General features: G+C 58.6%; 1 protein-coding gene across 1 annotated transcript in view; it reads left to right on the forward strand.

The window, feature by feature from the left end:
- The window catches only part of PPP1R37 (protein phosphatase 1 regulatory subunit 37), a 41,637-nt gene that overhangs the window by 15,781 nt on the left and 8,982 nt on the right, over window positions 1–16,874 (forward strand).

Raw genomic sequence — 16,874 nt, forward strand, 5'->3', positions numbered from 1 at the left:
CCGGAGCAGCTCCAGGTGGAGGGGTTCTGGCGGCCAAGTCCAAGAGCAGATGAGGCGGTATCAGCCTGGGTCCTGGCAGCAGTGCGGTGTCAGCGGAGGGCACTTTAGTGGCAGCCAGGCCTGGGCGGAGCAACAGTAGGTCGTAGGGAGGGTCCCCTAAACACAACTACAGCCACTGTTTGCCGAGCACCGGGCCGACAGACCTGGTGAAGCCTCACTTTGTGACTTGGGCCATCAGTGGCTTCCTGAGGTCGCACTCCTTTGCAGAAGGTGGCAGAAGGCAGAGCGGCCCCGCCTCGGTCCCTGGGCACATCCACTCTGCCGCAGCTGGCAGAGGCTCGACAAGTCCCAGAAGCCCAGACTCCAGCTCCTGCGGTGGTCGGCACTCCGCGCGTGAGGGTCCCCTTTATCATATGCCATCAGCCCTGAGCAGCTCCCCGCTCCCTGTAGACTCACATTTCCTGGCCCTGCGGACTGTGCTTCCCGCTCACGTCTCCTGCCTCATCTCCTGCTGCCCCCCCCCCCCCCCCGATCCCTGGGTTTCGCTGCCTCTTTCCTCTGCCTGGGAGGCTTTCCCCAACTTTCGTGTGCTTACTGCTGCTTTACATCTACTACTGTCTTGTGCCCCCCCCCCCCCCCCGGCTGCAGTATAAGCGGCTTGGGGAAGGGATTGTTTGATGGGGGTGTTCGCCATGGCAGCCCTGGCATCTGGAATAGGGCCAGGCCCACCCGGAATAGACACGAGAGGGATATTTGAAGGAATGAATGAATTTCTGACTCTTACTCATCTTGTAGGTTTCAGCTTACATGTTCTTCTCTCTTACAGGTCTTTCCTAACTACGCCCTCCTGTCTAAGTTTATATGCCCCTGTTTTTCCTATAGGAGTGATTTTTCCCCCCAATCACTTGTTGGGGTTTTTTTAAGTTTATTTATTTTGAGAGAGAGAGAGAGAGCGCGTGCACGCGTGTGCACACACACACACATACACACACGTGGGGGAGGGGCAGAGAGAGAGAGAATCCCCAGCGGGCTCCACACCGTCAGCACAGAGCCCCATGTGGGGCTTGAACTCACAAACCATGAGATCATGACCTGAGCCGAACCCAAGAGTCAGAAGCTTAGCTGACTGAGCTACCCAGGCGCCCCATAACTTGCTGTTTTTAATTGTGTGTGTATTTGTCCTCCTAGCAATTACTCCCCGAGGGCAGGGATAAAAATGTTTTGTTCTCCGTTGTCTGCCCAGCCTAGGTCATTTGGTAGAGGATCAAGGAATAAATATACCCTTTAGTTCCCAAACAGACCTCACGAAGGTTGTGGTGTTGTTCACCTTCCGCACATGGACAACTCAGGATGGGCGCTGAGAAGTTCCAGGCACCCAGTTTCCATCCCCGGAGCCTTTGCTGGACCAGTAAACAGCTCACAGTAACTTGATTTTAATTCTGAACTAAAACTCCCCCAGTGCCTCCAAATCCAGCTGGCCATCTGGTACCCCTGACCGGAAGCCTGAGGCAGGCAGCCTGAAATAGCCCGCTTGGTCCTGGCAGGACTGGCTGTCCCCTGATGGGCACCCACTTTCTTACAGGCCACCTTCACCAAGTGTGCCCCATCGCCTACCTGGGATTTCAGTGGGTGGCAGTGATGAGAAGCCGTGAGCCACTGAGTGACTCACAGACCTTTCTCAAGCACGTCGCTGCCCCCGGCCCTCTCCTGGGTCCCTTACCCGTGTGCTTCATTTGACCCTGACAATGACCTTCAGTTCCCCAGAGGCACCATCAGCTCTGTCTCCACAGAGTGTTTGCACAAGCTGTTCCCTCTGCTGCAGTGCTCTTCTCCCTCTCTCTGGTTTTTAAATTATCGTTATTAAATTTTTTTCCGGGCATATGAACTATATGTGTAACAGACACCTAAGTTGAAATGTAATTGTAATGAGGACCTCTGAGCCTACCTCCCAATTTGGGGATGAGAACATGGCTATTAACTCACCTCTACTTCTGGGTGGGAGGGTGGAGCCCCAGAGCTCGGAGACTTGTGTTCTGAGTGTCTGAATGTTATGACTGTCATGCCTTGTGGGGTTGTTTTTCTTTTAAGATTTTATTTATTTATTTTTGTTTGATTTATTTATTTATTTTGAGAGAGGGGGATGGGGGGAGAGAGAATCCCAAGCAAGCTCCACTCTGTCAGCGCAGAGCCTGATGCGGGGCTCAATCCCACAAACTGTGAGATCATGACCTGAGCCAAAATCAAGAGTCAGATACTTAACTGACTGAGCCACCCAGGCGCTGCACGATTTTACTTTTAAGTAATCTCTACACCCAGCGTGGTGCTCGAACTTCAAACCCCAAGATCAAGAGTCACGTGCTCCTCGGACTGAGCCAGCCAGGCGCCCCCTTTTTCAAGTTGTGTGTGTGTGTGTGCGTGCGCTGAAAAGTATGGTCTTTAGTTTTGCTTGTTTTTTTGAGTTTTATAAAAATGGCGCTGTGTTGTGGGTGGACTCCTGGGTCTTGATTTTACTCCCGACGTTATATTTCCCTGTTTTATCCATGTAGGTGCTCTAGAATCTTCCATTGTGTGACCATGCCTTAGGTTGTCCATTGTGGTGTTGGTGGACGGTCGAGCTGTGGCTGCTTTTTGGTATGACAGACTGGCGCAGCTGTGACCTTCCTGGTACGTAACACCGGGGTTGCGAGCAAGAATTTGTCTAGGGTGAAGACCTAGGAGTGGAATTGCTGCTTGCAGTTGGTAGATCTGTGCAGCTTCATATGTCCTGGCCAACTCCCCGGTGGCTCTTCCCTCCGGTGCTTGGCTAGCTCCTGCTCATTCTTCCAGGCTCTCCTTCCCCGCTGTCTTTCCTTCAGCAGGTACCTATGGAGCACCTGCCATGTGCCAAGTGCAGTGGTGAAGGCGACCCGGTCCCTGTGCGTGGGTGATTAGTGGTGTTGGGTAGCCCCTCCTCCAAGAAGCCCTCTCTGACCCCTAGATGGGGCCAGGCGCTCTCCCAGGCTCCTCGGCCCCAGCCCTGCCCACTCTGGGTCATTGCCATTACCGTCCGGAGATGGGTCTGTCTCCCCTCCTGGCCTGGGATCCCTGTGTGGATAGGGATGAGAGCTGTTTGGGGTGCCGTGTCTGGCATCACCACACGGAGTGGGGCCCAGGGCAGGTGTTCGGCGAAGCATCTGTGGAGTTACTGCTGAGACACGCACGCACCCTTGAGTGTCTCGTGGGCACCTCGAGGCAGGGGGGATTAAGAGGAAGAAACGGCGGGATGCCTGGCTGACCCATTTGGTAGAGCATGTGACTCCTGATCTCGGGGTCGTGAGTTTGAGCCCCGTGTTGGGTGGAGAGCTTACTTAAAAAGTTTTTTCGAAAGGGGGGTGGGGAGAGGAGTCCAGTGTTCAGTACTTGTCGGAGGTAGGCCTGAGCCCCAGGACCACCTGGCTCAAAGCCCAGCATGCCCCCAGGTGGCTGAGCACACAGATGCTTGGCCCTGTGCTCTGCTCTGTGGCAGATAGAGAGGATACAGCCCTCGCCCTTGACGCTTTAGAGTCTTGTCACACTGCCCAACATCTGGCTCTGCTGACAGCGTGCAGGGCTGGGGCAGAGGTGCCTTGAGAAGTGTGGGGTCCGCCCGGCCCCCTGGGAGTTAGAGAGTGGACGTCGGTGTTCTCTTGAAGAGGTCTGTGCGAACCCTTACAAAAAGCGGACTGAGTGGGAGCCGTGCAGTCCCGGAGGGTGCTGGTGGGGCGCTAAGCGGCCACAGGACGCTGTAGCTCCTTCTGTCCTTCTCCCATCCCAGGAGGTAGGAAGAATCACTGTGCCGTTGTACAGATGAAGGGGGGACCCTGAGATGCACAGCCTCAGGCCGGCTCACCTGGCTAGTCCGAGGGAAGCCCGGAAGCCACCCTGGGGGCCCGGCTCCTTCAGCCCCTCAGTAGCCAGCAGTCCTGCCTGGGGCACCGGGCTGAGGGCTTTCCCTCCGGTGCACTTGACTCTCCGTGGCAGAGCTGTGAGGCAGCTGCACCGCCACCAGGGCCACAGCCACCCCTGAGTGGGAGGCAGTCAGCCCGGGCTGGGTTCCTCCACCTCCTCGCCCCCGAGCCTGCTTTCTCGGCCACTCTCTTGGTGCTCACTTGTCCCCAAGTCCTCACTTCAGCGCCCTCAGGAGCCCAGCCCTGGGTAAATATTTGCCTACGGGCCAGTGGGAGTGTGTGTAACCGGTATTTCTGAGCCGGGTGGCAGCGGACAGGTGGGGGCAGCTAGTTGGGAGCAAGTGCTCCGTGAGCCTCTGGCTGGAGCTGGTCACTTTGTTTGCCCTTTGTTCATCCAGCACCCACTCCGAGCTGTTGCCAGGGTGTCAGGCCCGGGCCCGGTGACGACCGGCTGCTGTTTACCAAGCAGCAGCCAACCCCGCGCCAGATGTTGTACACAAGCGCTCTCGGTGGCTGCTTCTAGAAGCCTCCGTGTGTGTGTGTGTGTCTTAGTCTCATTGGCTCCATCCATTTTCTAGATGAGGAGACTCAACCGTGGGGAGATGAGGCCCTCTCCCGTGACAGTTGGGGTCTGTTCAAGTTGTCAGGGTCAGAATTCACTTGGAGCTGCATGAGGTAATTGAGGGTGTTCGTTGGGAGGACACGGGGCCCTCTGCCAGTTCCCAGGGGTCCCGAAAGCCAACAGGAACCAAGACTGGTACCGGCTGTCTGGGCCACATGCACTCCTGATTTGTTTCTCTTTCTGTCTGGTCGCGGGCCAGACAAGCCTGGCCTTCCTGGTGGCTGGGGCGGGACCCATCGGTCCGGGCGCCTGCCCCGGGCGGTTCATGCAGGCTTAGCAAAAGTCCACAGCCTCCCTGCCCAGTGGGGCCTACGAGGGCCTGTCTTCTCCTTGTGGGGGTAGGGAGAAGATGTCAGAGAAGGGGGCCCGGGCTCTGCAGACACCCCGGTACGGTCAGACCCCGAAGGCCATGCCCTCAACCACCAGTCTGTGCTGTTCTGTGCGGTGAGAAGGTGGATTCCGGTTATGAGGCGGAAAGTCACCCGTGTTCTCAGATACACACATGCCTTTGGGGGAGCCCCTTCTAGATGGGGGCTCATGGAGGCCCCGGGACCCCCCACATACACACACACACCCATCCCAGCAGAAAACCCTCGGTTAGTGGGGCAGCCTGGGGCACTTGGGTTCTGTGGGTGCCGTGAGTCTCCGCTCACCATGGGATTCGATGTGTTTTCTTGCTGGTTCCGGCAGTCAGCCAGCCAGCATCGAGCTCTGTGCCCCGTCCTGTGCTGGGGACACAGCAGCGGCCAAGACAAACCTGGCCCTGCCTTAACAGGCTCGCTGGCCGGAAGGGGAGGGGAGAGAGAAGTTGGCCAAGCAGCCTGCACGGCCGTTGTAGACCAACAGAAGCAGGTGGAAGCCAGCGAGCCAAGGGCTGGGATAGAGAACACGGGAGTGAGGCTGGTGGGCGGGCACCTGGCCTGCGCGAGACTATTGAGTGTCACAGCTGTTTCACGGGGGCCCGGTCAGCCCCTACTCGCGCCTGATGAATTGGTCTTTGAAGGCAGGCCTGTCTGCATGGTCCTCCCTGCCTTAGCTGTGTGCCTTTGGCAAGTGCTCTCCTCTCCCTGAGCCTCAGTCTCCCCTTCTGGAAAGGGAGGGAGAGGCGTGTCTGCACCCGAAACGGTGGTTGCGATCAGAAAGGTGGTCAAACGCGTTAAAAGCAAGGACTGTGGAGCCAGACTGTTGGTCTTGAATCTTACCTCTTGATTGGCTCTGTGACCATGGACAGGCTCTTTAGTTTTCCCCTGCCTCTGTTTCCCCACTTGAAAAATAGGGATGATCTACCTCGGCGTTGTTGAAAACAGCAAATGAAGTAACATATGTAAAATACTGTGTGTTAGCTGTGGTTACTGATAATAACTTAGAATTAAAAGTGGCCTGACCGGGCGCCGGGGTGGCTCAGTCAAGCGTCTGACTTCGGCTCAGGTCATGATCTCACAGTTTGTGAGTTGGAGCCCCGTGTCGGGGTCTGTGCTGACAGCTCCGAGCCTGGAGTCTGTTCAGATTCTGTGTTTCCCTCTCTCTCTGCCCCTTCCCTGCTCGCTCGTGGGCTCTCTCGCTCTCTCTCTCAAAAATAAACATAAATTTTAAAAGAAAATATGCCCATCATACAGCTGGGTCTTGGGTATTTAGCGTGCCCTGTGCTACTGGGGGCCCAGGGATTGAGGCGTGACTTCCCCCTTCATCCACCATTGACCTTGTCAAGCTCCTGCTGTGTGTGAGGCTCTGTAGCCACCCCCCCCCCCCAGAGGTCCTGGCCTCCTCCCTCTGTCCCGAGAGACTTGGAAAGCCATAGGCATCCTCTGACCTCAGGTGTTTCTGTAACAGGATCTTCATTCAGTTGGGCCAAGTGGCTTGGAAGGTCAGGCTGGGGGAGGGGGGGTGGGGCAAGCCCACGGCACCTGCCGTCTGTGCCCTTCAGTGGAGCGGGCAGGTCCTTCTGCGGCCCTGCAAAGGGCCCTGGGCCTTTCCTAGCTGGTTGTGCCATCCCAGCCTCTCCTGAGGGCCTCCTGTCTGGTGACACAGTCAGGGTCTCCTCCCCTTGGTCCCGTGGGTCTCTGGGGAGAAGGAAGGAAGACGTTGCTCGGCTCGAGCCATCACATTCGTTCATTCGCATTTACTGGAGACACTGCGGTGACGTCCCCGGACTCGAGGACATGTGTCGGTGGGAAGGGCCCCCTCTGCTGGGCCAGGTGTCGCTTCCTGAGCTGCACACTTTCCAGCTGCACGCTCCCCTGGTGCCTCTGAGCTCCTGAAAGGCTGGTGGGGATGGAGGAAGCTTGAACGGTTGCTCACTGGGAAGACTTGCCCGTGACCAGTGTTCCTTCGCTCTTCCTGAAGAGTCACAGACAGAGGTTTTCCCAAATAGGCAGAGCTGCTGGAAGTACCTCGGCTGGCCCACCGCCCGCTGGCCGAGGCAGCTGCTCCCCTCCCCTCTGTCTGGGCCATGTCACCGCACCGCTCTGTGTGAGGCCTCCGGGGCCCCCAGCGGCTGGCCTCCAGAGCCCCCCGTAGTGTGCTGATCTCTGCCAGGTCCTGGGGGCAGCTCACAGCCCTGCAGGGTAGAGGGTCTTCCCCCGGGGGCGGTGGCTGCGAAGCCCAGGGCATCAGGGGTTGTAACTGACGCGTGGGTAAGAGGGCGTTTAACTTTTTATTGCGTCTGTGCGGGCAGCCGGGAAGCCTGGTGGGGGGGCCGGGTGCCTTCGTTCCCTGATTCCTGAGCTGCTTCACTTGCCACTCCATCTCTGTGTTAGTGTTGTGTTGTGTCGTGTTTTTGTAAGTAACCCCTACACCCAACATGGGGCTCGAGCTCACAACTCCGAGATCAGGGGTCTCATGCTCCACCTGCTGAGCCAGCCAGGCCGCCCCCCGTGTCAGTTTGCTTGTTAACAGTGAGCAGAGTTTCGTTTTTCTCTAGTTCACAAGCACGCTATCCTGCGCCTTGCTTTCTTTCATTTAGTGTATCTTGGATGTTGTTCCTTGTTGGCCCAGAGCAAGCGTCCTCGTTCTCTATGGCCACAACGGGTTCTGGTGCCTGGGCGGACTGGGCCTTTATCAGCCGCTTGCCTGTCGGTGGACAGTGAGTGCTGTGGGTTCCCGCTCTGCGACTGTAGACGCCGCCGCAGCGAATGAGCCGACAGGCACGTAACTTTGCTTCTCCGCGGGTGGAATGGCTGACCAAAGGGCGTCCGCGTTCGGATTTTGGAATTCTGACAGGTATTGCCGGATTGCCTTTGGAAGGGCTTGTTCCGCCTGGCACGTTCACCGGCCGCTTGAGGGCGCTCCCGCTTCCTGGGGTCCCCAGCACTTGCCGTCTAGTGTGTGACTGCCGGCCTGCCTGATAAGTGAATGTGCGTGATAGGTGGATTTCTGCTTTGGGGAGCAGGCTGGAAGAGGCCCCCTGCGAGGCTGGCAGAGCAGATAAGCGCCCACGGCGAAGGGCACCCCGCTCGAGGAGCCAGCCCAGTGGTCAGGAAGGCCGATGTGAAGAACGGCCGTTGAGGGTCAGACCCTGCCTCTCCTCTTCCAGCCAGAAGAGTGTCCTCGGGCAAGTCACTTCCCGCCTCCAGACCTCTTCTGGAAAGCTTCCCAGGGCTGTTTGGAGGGATCAGCGAGATCAGGCTTGGAGATCAGTCTGGGAGCAGTTGCAGAATGATGGCTCCGCAAAGCACCAGAGAGTCCCCTCGGGCTGTGTGCCCAGGGAGGTGTGGGTAGGGGCTTGGAGGTGGGAACGAGGAAGATGTGTCTGCGCGTGGGCAGCGTAACGTACCTGGCTTTGCGGGGGACGGGGACTGCAGAGGTGGTGGGGCCTCGGGCGCACAGGGCCCCTAAGAAAGCTTTGGGGGTGCTCTCTACCTCTTCCCTGTGTCAGGCTCTAGGCGGCCTTGTGTCGCCCTGCCACTGTCCTGCCCCCCTGCCCCACCTGGGGGCAGCCCGGGCCATCGGAGGGTTGTGTGTGGCATTTCAGGAGCGCGGGAAGGACTGGATGCCTGGTCAAGATGCTTGGAGGGCATTCGCCCTGGTCAGCTCTGGGCTAAGCATGCCCGTCCGTGACCTCCCTGCAGGTACATCCTCCCTGCCTGCCTGCGGGGCGCCCAAGAGAGAAGGACCCTTTCCCAAGTTCATCCAGCTCAGCTGGCCTGCGTGGAAGCGGGGACTCAGACTCCAGAGACCCGCTCTTCTCCCCACCTCTGTTCGTTTGTTCCATCAACAAATGTTTATTGAGCACCTACTGTGTGCCCAGTGCATACCCTTCTGGGGATACTTGACTGAACAGAAGCAGTGAAATCCTTCCCCTCATTGCATGTAATTAAGCAGACAGATTATAAAGCTTTGTTGGGTCGTGAAAAGTACCACACAGAGAATGAAGCAGGACACAGGGATGGACAAAGGGGACTGTTTGCGTAGGGTGATCAGGGAAGGCCTCTGACGAGGTGACGCTGGAGCAGAGATTTGCAGGTGGGGAGGGAGAGGACCACCGAGGCAGGAGGTGGAAGCGCACTCTGGGCAGAGGGGCGGCAGGTACAGAGGCCCTGAGGCCTTGTGAATAGATGGCTCTGTCGCGGACAAGGATTGAGTGGGGACCTTGACCACTGAGCCGCTTCTGCTCTCCTGCCTCTTCTGTGTGTGGGCTTTGCCACCCACGTCTCTAGGATGATACCCCTGTCCCATGCTCCGTGACTGAGACCCTCCATGGGTGCCCCGCCCCCAGCGTCTTTGCCAAACCCCCTCTTGTCACACCCCCCTGGGCCCTCCTGATCGTGTGGCTTCCTGCCCACGTGCATTGTGCAGTCCCCATGCCTGTACCTGTTGCCAACATTCCCTCTGGCCAGGTTGCCTTTCTCTCTGCCGTCTCTCTTCAAGTCCTTCTCTGTGAGACTTTTCCATGTGTTCTCTTCCAGCAGATCCCAGTCTGCCCATCCTCCCCGCTTCCGTGTTCCCTCCCTACCCTGTGCGGCTGTTCCGTGATTGCTTCCCGCTTTGTCTCCCTCACCGTGCAGGGAGGCTCTGGGACAGGGCCAGTGGGGATTGGTGGCTGCTTATTGGGGGGACTTGTGGGGAGGGGAGAAGGCCGGCCCAGGGGGCGGGAGCACACCGGGCTGGTCTCAGGCTCAGCCACTGCAGCCACTCAGGTCTCAGCAGGCACCGTGAGGAGCCCCAGAGGTGCTACTGAGGGACAAGACCGGCTCTGTAGATCCAAGAAACTCCAAAGAGAAAGATGAATCCCGCCGGCAGCCCCCCTGCCCGATGTTAGAGAAGGCTGCGTTTCTGGGCCCTCACACGCATCGGTCCAGCCTGAAGCCGAGGGCCTGAGGACCTCAGGACCTCAAGGGAGGACGGGGACCGTCCTGTCCCGGCTTTGACCCTCCCTCTGCCTCCTCCCTGCTTCATGCCCTCAGGAGAGCATTCAGCGTTATGGGCGGTTTCCTTCTCTGCGTAGTGGGTAGTGGGCCAGAGATGTCCCCTCTGCGGGATTGTGATGAGGACGAACGGTTCTGTGCACGTTGTCTGGCAGAGCACCTGGTGGGGAAGCAGGTGAACCAAAGAGTTCCTGCTGTTCTGTGCAAGGAGCGCTCTGTCACAAGGTGGGTAGTTGCTGGCAGGGCCGGCGCCCCGGCGCCCCTCTCCTCCCTGCAGGCTTCCTGGTCCGGGAGGCCCTCGTCCCGGCCCCCGCAGTAGTGTCTCCCGCCGGGACAGGTGGGCCCCTCCTGCTCAGAGCCCCTGTCCGCTTTGGGGCCTAGCACAGCGGCCGGGCGTGAGCCCCTTCATCTGTCTGTCAGCCCCTCACGCGCCTGGCCCCCATGCAGGGCAGTGTTGGGGACACGGCCTGGCCCCCCCGCCCCTCCCCTGTCTTCCCGGGGCTCCCGGTCTGGTGGGTGGGAGACAGGCCCGTGTCCAGACAGTGACAACTCAAAATGGGCGGGGCTGAGATGTCGTGGGCGGGGCTGAGATGTTGTGGGCGAGGCTGGAGCACAGAGCCCAGGGAGAAAGAAGGGGCCTCTGAGAGCTGGCTCCCTTCTGACTGCCTCATCTTAGCTGGGTCTGGAACGTTCACAGAGCCCTCTTAGGGCACGGCCGCCTCCACCAACGAGAACCCCTGGAAGGCAGGGACCGGGTCGGAGTCGCCCCTTTCTCCCCTTGCAGCACCGAGCTTGGCATGTGACAGGCCTCAGGAGGTGTTCACCGGGCGAACGGCCAGAGGCCACCTGACTTGGAATTATCCCGGATTAGAAGCCGAACTCCAAGGGGCTGAAGCAGAAAGGGAGAACTTGTTGGCTTATGGACCCGAGGCGTCCTCCTAAATAGGCTTCAGGCCCGGCTGGGTCCAGGGTCTCAAATGTCTGAGCTCACCTTTCCGCTGAGTCGGCTCAGGAGGCCCTCTCCTCCTGGTGGATGCCAGGATGGCCGCCAGCAGCTCCAGAAATGAGAGGTAACCTCAGCCCCGCCCCTGCAGAGGAGAGCCCTTCCTTCTGGACAGTTCCAGCTTAGTCCCCGTGACTGGCTGTGGCTGGTTCTATAAGGGTCTGCCTCAGCCAGTCCCTGTGACAGCGGCTAGGGACAGGCCACTGTCCACTCTTGGAACCTTTGGGGAGGACAGTGGAGAGCGGAGGTAATGTGGTTGGTCCCACTGGGATCCTGGGACGGCACCAGGAGCTCCCATCACTGCCCTGTGCCCGGCCCTGGGGGCTCCTGTCTCATGCAGGGGGCCGAGCCCTCGCTGCCCCCCACCTCCCTCCCATGCGCTGCCTCCTGCTGTCCTGGATCTTGCCATGCCTGCTCTCACTCTGTCACACCTACCCCTCCCAGGGGCCGCTGCCCACTGCTCTGTTCATATCTGCCTTGTCCCCTTCCCTCTCTCCCGACACTGTTCCTGGTTTTTGACTCCCACTTGGATGACTGTTGTCTTCTTTCTCCCAACAGCTCCAGGCTGGCAGGGATGGCCTGAGTCATTGCCGCCCCCCTGGTGCCCAGCCCTCTCCTTGCATCTCGTGGGTGCCTTCGCAAGTATGTGCAGACAAGAGCGAGGGGACCAGACAGATGTCTCTCTGCCTGTCACCTGATGCCTGGGTCGGGTTTTCTCTCCCTCCCTTTGTGAGGCTGTAGCAGCTGGGAGGGGGGAGGCAGGCTCCGGCGGCCCCACAGCCTCTTCCTGGGAGACTGGCACCAACTGCCGGGGCGTGCCGCAGAGCCTCACCCCTGCGGGAGACCCCGCCTGCCAGCTGCCACACGGCAGCCTCCCTCCCCAGAGCTGACGCCTTGTCCCACCCCGCGCCCAGGGGTCCCCCACAGGCCTGCCTCTGCCCCTGGTACCTTCCTCCTCAGGCCAAAGTAGTAGAAGCAGCCGTGCTCTGGTTTCAGACCAGTGCGGATCTGGACGTGTGTTCCAGTCCTGCCAGTCCCTGGCTCCGGGCCCTTGCACAGACGACGCGCGCTCTCTGGGCCGGCCTCCCCTTAGTAGAAAATGGGGTCGTAACTGTGCCAGCCTCGCGTCTCCAAGCTGGCTAAGTGAACCCGTGCCTAGAAAGTGCCCGGCGTCACGCTCACACACAGTGACTTCCCAGGACCAGAAGTGGCGGCCACCACCTTCCGCGTCCTCTTTGTCCAGTCGCGGCTCCTGCTCAGTCACCTCTGGCTCTGTGCGGCCTCTTAGCGAGTGCCCTCACGTTCCTCATCTCCCGAGACCCTGCCGATGCCCCTTCCAGAGAGCCGAAGAGGTGGCCACATTCATTTGCCGCAGCCTCACCAGGACAAGGACTGAGCGCGGGGTTTCTTACAACCTCTGGATATACCTTTCCTGACACGCATGCACGCTCTCTTCCTTGTTCGTCACCGTCCCCTCCTCTGACGACCACTTGAAACTCCAGCCGCTGCTTGAGTGGGACTTCCGGGGCATTGGACTTGGGAGCTGAGTGAACATGTCTGAGCCCTGACCTGAGACACACACACAGACACGCGTGCGCACGCCTGTCCCCCTTCCTCCCCCCTACATACATGTGTGCGCCCAGCCTCACCAACCATTCCATAAGGGACAGGTGCCTGTATGCCTTTCCTGCGTCCCTCCTTTTCAGTGGGGGGCGACACGACAGTGATGGCTGGTGTTTAATGTGCACCTGTGAGTTGGCCAAGCCCTGGTCTGAGGGATGAACTTGTACTCACTCAATCACCAGTTACCTGAGGAGTTAGTCACCCTCCTCCCATTTTACGGGTATAGGCGATTGAGGCACAGAGGTTAAATCGCTTTGCTCAGAGGCAGAGTTAGTTAGTTTGTTTTTTGAAGCTTATTTATTTTGAGAGAGAGAGAGAGAGAGAGAGAGAATGCCAAGGAGGCTCCACACTGTCAGTATGGAGCCCAAGGCAAGGCTCAAACTCAGGAACCGTGAGATCATGACCTGAGCTGAAATCGAGAGTCAGCTAGATGTTCATCCGACTGAGCCACCCAGAAACCCCTCGAAGTCACAAGAGTTTTTTTTTTGTTTTTTTTGTTTTTGTTTTTTTTTTTCAACGTTTTTTATTTATTTTTGGGACAGAGAGAGACAGAGCATGAACGGGGGAGGGGCAGAGAGAGAGGGAGACACAGAATCGGAAACAGGCTCCAGGCTCCGAGCCATCAGCCCAGAGCCCGACGCGGGGCTCGAACTCACGGACCGCGAGATCGTGACCTGGCTGAAGTCGGACGCTTAACCGACTGCGCCACCCAGGCGCCCCACAAGAGTTTTAAATTAGGAGTCAGGATCCAACCCCAGGCACTGTGGCTCCAGAGCCTGTGTTGTGTTTTGTCTTGTTTTTTTAATGTTTATTTATTCTTTCTTTTTTTTAATGTTTTTATTTATTTTTGAGAGAGACAGAGTACGAGTGGGAGAGGGGCAGAGAGAGAGGGAGACACAGACACCAAAGCGGGCTCCAGGCTCTGAGCTGTCAGCACAGAACCCGATGCGGGGCTTGAACTCACAAACTGTGAGATCATGACCTGAGCGGAAGTCAGACAGACGCTCAACCGACTGAGCCACCCTGGTGGCCTCAGGGCCTGTTTCTTTTTTTTTTTTTTTTTTTTAATTTTTTTTTTAACATTTATTTTTGAGACAGCGAGAGAGATCACGAGTCAGGGAGGGGCAGAGAGAGAGGGGACACAGAATTGGAAGCAGGCTCTGAGCTGTCAGCATAGAGCCCGACGCAGGGCTCGAACTCACGGACGTCGGGATCGTGACCTGAGAGCCCAAGTCGGCCGTCTAACCAACCGAGCCACCCAGGCGTCCCCCGCAGCCTGTGTTCTTAACCGCTTTGCGGGACCCGGTGTCTCAGGTGGAGACTCGGGAGCCCTACCCAGGAGGGCCGGGAGGGAGGCAGCAAGGAGTCTTGCCCTGGTCACTCAGCAGTTGTGACTTCACTGCTCTGCGGCCCTGCTCCCCCGTCCCCTGGGCCCAGCGCCTTGGGGCGTCTGCGGCCTCTGGGGAGGCCTCCAGGCCCCTGCGGGGTGACTGCTGAGCCCGCTGACTCGCGCCCGCCCCCCCCGTTCGTGCCGTGGCGATGCCCGTGCGGTTCCTTAAGGTTGTGGAAGTCTTGGGGCGGATGACCCAAGGCTGGAGGCCCCGCGCGGGGTCTGGGAAGCTTTGTCTCTCTCCGTCCGCGGACGCCAGGCCTCCGCGGTGTTCTCCCCTTGACCGTTTGGCCACGGCGTTACAGAAGAGCAGGTGTGTGGAGGGGCCAGTCCGGTTCCGCTGGCTCCTGAAGTGCTCGGGGTGGCGCCGGGCCCAGCGGAAAGAAGTGCTGTGTAAATGCTGCACGCTACTTCTCCGGACCCCCGTACTGCTGCTTCCTTACCAGTTTTTCTTAAATTGGTTCTTTTTTTTTTTTTGAATACGTTTCATCTCATCATCCGCAAGCAATTCGCAGTAGTTTCTTTTTCTTAACACGCGCCTGAAGCCCCCGGATGTAAGGTCACTCCCGAGCCTGCTGGCGCCGTGCCGGGCCTCGGGGCGTGCCGCTGGCGATGTTGGGGTAACCGAGGTGGGGCAGGGGTGCCCTCAGGCTGCTGTGGACTGACCAAATCCCCGCGCTCTTGTGCCTTTAGTGTCTTTCCCCTGGGCCGTCCCCCCCCCCGGCCCCCCCCAAAGTGTGTCCCAGCATCAGAGAATGACAAACTGCAGTTGTCGTTCTTACCAGCAGAGGGCGCCGGGTCATTCTGGGCCCTGGGGGCTCTCCCACTTCTCCGAGTCCGTCCAGCCCTGCCTCCCGCTCTGTTTCCCCTTCTGTAAGTGAGTGGGCGGATGCGACCTCTCTGAGCCCTGGCTGTGACTTTGTGTGAGGCCGTGCTGCATGTATACCCCAGGGACCCCTGGCTGAAGGGGTGGCCAGACGGCAGCTGTGGCTGGTGTGGAGGAGGCCGGGTTCAAGGCCCCGGGCTTCAAGCTTCTCAGGGGGCTCCTCGCAACACAGATCGACCCAGCGGGCAGGGCTGGGAGGGTGGAGCTAGAAGGGGAGGAGCCTGGCCCTGCCTGGAGGGTCAGGAAGGGCTTCCTGGAGGAAGGGATGTCAGAACTGAACACCTCAAGGACTGATGGCAGCTTGAGAGGTTGCTTAGGAGGCTTATTTCCTGTAGGCTGTCTGGGGCCCTGAGAGCTGCTACTGATGGCCCCACGTGTGCTCAGGCCCTCATCCCCGTCTGATGTGCCCAGGCCAACCCAGCCTTGGCCTAGGGGCCTTTCTTGAAGCAAGCTTGTCCAGGGGAGCACTTTTTGCCCTTTGGCTGCCTAGTTGAAGGCCGCGCACCACTTTTCAGAATGGTGATTGAAAAAAACAAACATTTTTTTTAAGTAAGCCCTACACCCAACATGGGGCTTGAACTCACAACCCTGAGATCAGGAGTCGCGCGCTCCACCGTCTGAGCCAACCAGGCACTGGAGCGATGACTTTTAAAGGCGAAAAATAAAGTCGGGTTACAAAGGATACCAATTAAAATACAGTCAGCTGGAGATTTTTTAAACTTGTAATCCAGTATTTCTGTTCTTCCTCCCTGGCACATAAAATAACAGGAGGTAGCGAGGAGCCGTCACAGTCTGCAGGGGCTCCTGCGTGACGTGGAAGCACCTGTCATTGCAGTTGATGACACAGTCACAGGGCTGCTAAATGCTTCTCTCTCTCTCTCTTTCTCTCTCTCTCTCTCTCTCTCTCTCTCTCTCTGTTGCCCAGGTTAATAAGAAGGAAAGGCTCAATCTCATTTCAGTTCACTTAGTGAAAGTAGAGATGTCCCTTTTGCTCACTCAAGTTTGTGGAACCCTGGGGGCTCAGTGGACCCAGCTGGGTGGGACTCCCGGAGGCAGCGGCCCAAGTCCCAAGGGCTGCCTTCCCTGGCAGGGCCAGCTCCTGCCCCCACCTCCTCCCTCCCCCCTCCCCCCTCCCCCTGCCCCGGGGGCCACCAGGCTCACATGCCCACGTCAGAGCTCCCTCACTAGGTCTGCGGGAAGGTGATGCGCCGGGGAGGCTGCTGGCCGCCTGTAGTGAGGGCTCAGTGAGGGCTCAGCCGGGGCCTGCGTCAGTTTCTTCCAGCGCCCCAGCCCCACCCAGCACAGCGGAGAGAATGGGGTTCCGGAGCCAAGTGTAGGACTCTGTCCTGCATCGACTTCTCGGCCTGACTCCGTCCCTCCCCTGCTCGGAGCCTCCTGTTCCCTGGCTGCCCTGGGGCAGAATCCAGTACGTCATAGAAACCGAAAAGAACACAAATGTCTCATCCAGTGAATGGACGGACAGACTGTGTAACGCGTGTGCAGCACAGTAAAGGGGCAAAACTCAAAATCCTTTATGCTCCACGAAAGAGGCTAGCCGCAAAGGGCCACGTATTGTTTATAGCCGCAAAGGGCCACGTATTGTTTATAGCCGCAAAGGGCCATGTACTGTTTATCTCCATTTTAGTGCGATATCCACAGAAGGCAAAGCCGTGCAGACCGAGAGGCCAGCCTTGCCTGGGGCACGGTGGCTGGCCCCGGGCTTCCCCAGGACTGTGCCGGGCCGCTGTTGGGTGTGGGCTACATCCCTTCATTCTGTGAGCCGCTGCTGTTACCCTGGACACAGGGCCGTGCCCGGTCTGCTCTGACGGCTGCTGTGTCTCTGGGACGAGGCCCGGCACTAAGTAGCCGTTGGGGAACGTTTTGCTGTTGAGGGTGTTTCAGGAGTGGGGAGTCTGGGAGGCCACATGCATCACAGTTAAGAGCCTAGTTCAGTCCCTGGCTCCACCACTTACCAGCTGTGCAACCTTGGGCAAGGTGCTTCACCTCTCTGGGCTCAGCTTCCTCATAGCACCAAAGTACAGATTCATTCTCTTATCCACA

Source organism: Panthera pardus, unplaced genomic scaffold (genome assembly GCF_024362965.1).
Source record: "Panthera pardus isolate Hobbes unplaced genomic scaffold, ASM2436296v1 HiC_scaffold_18, whole genome shotgun sequence".
Lineage (NCBI taxonomy): Eukaryota > Metazoa > Chordata > Mammalia > Carnivora > Felidae > Panthera > Panthera pardus.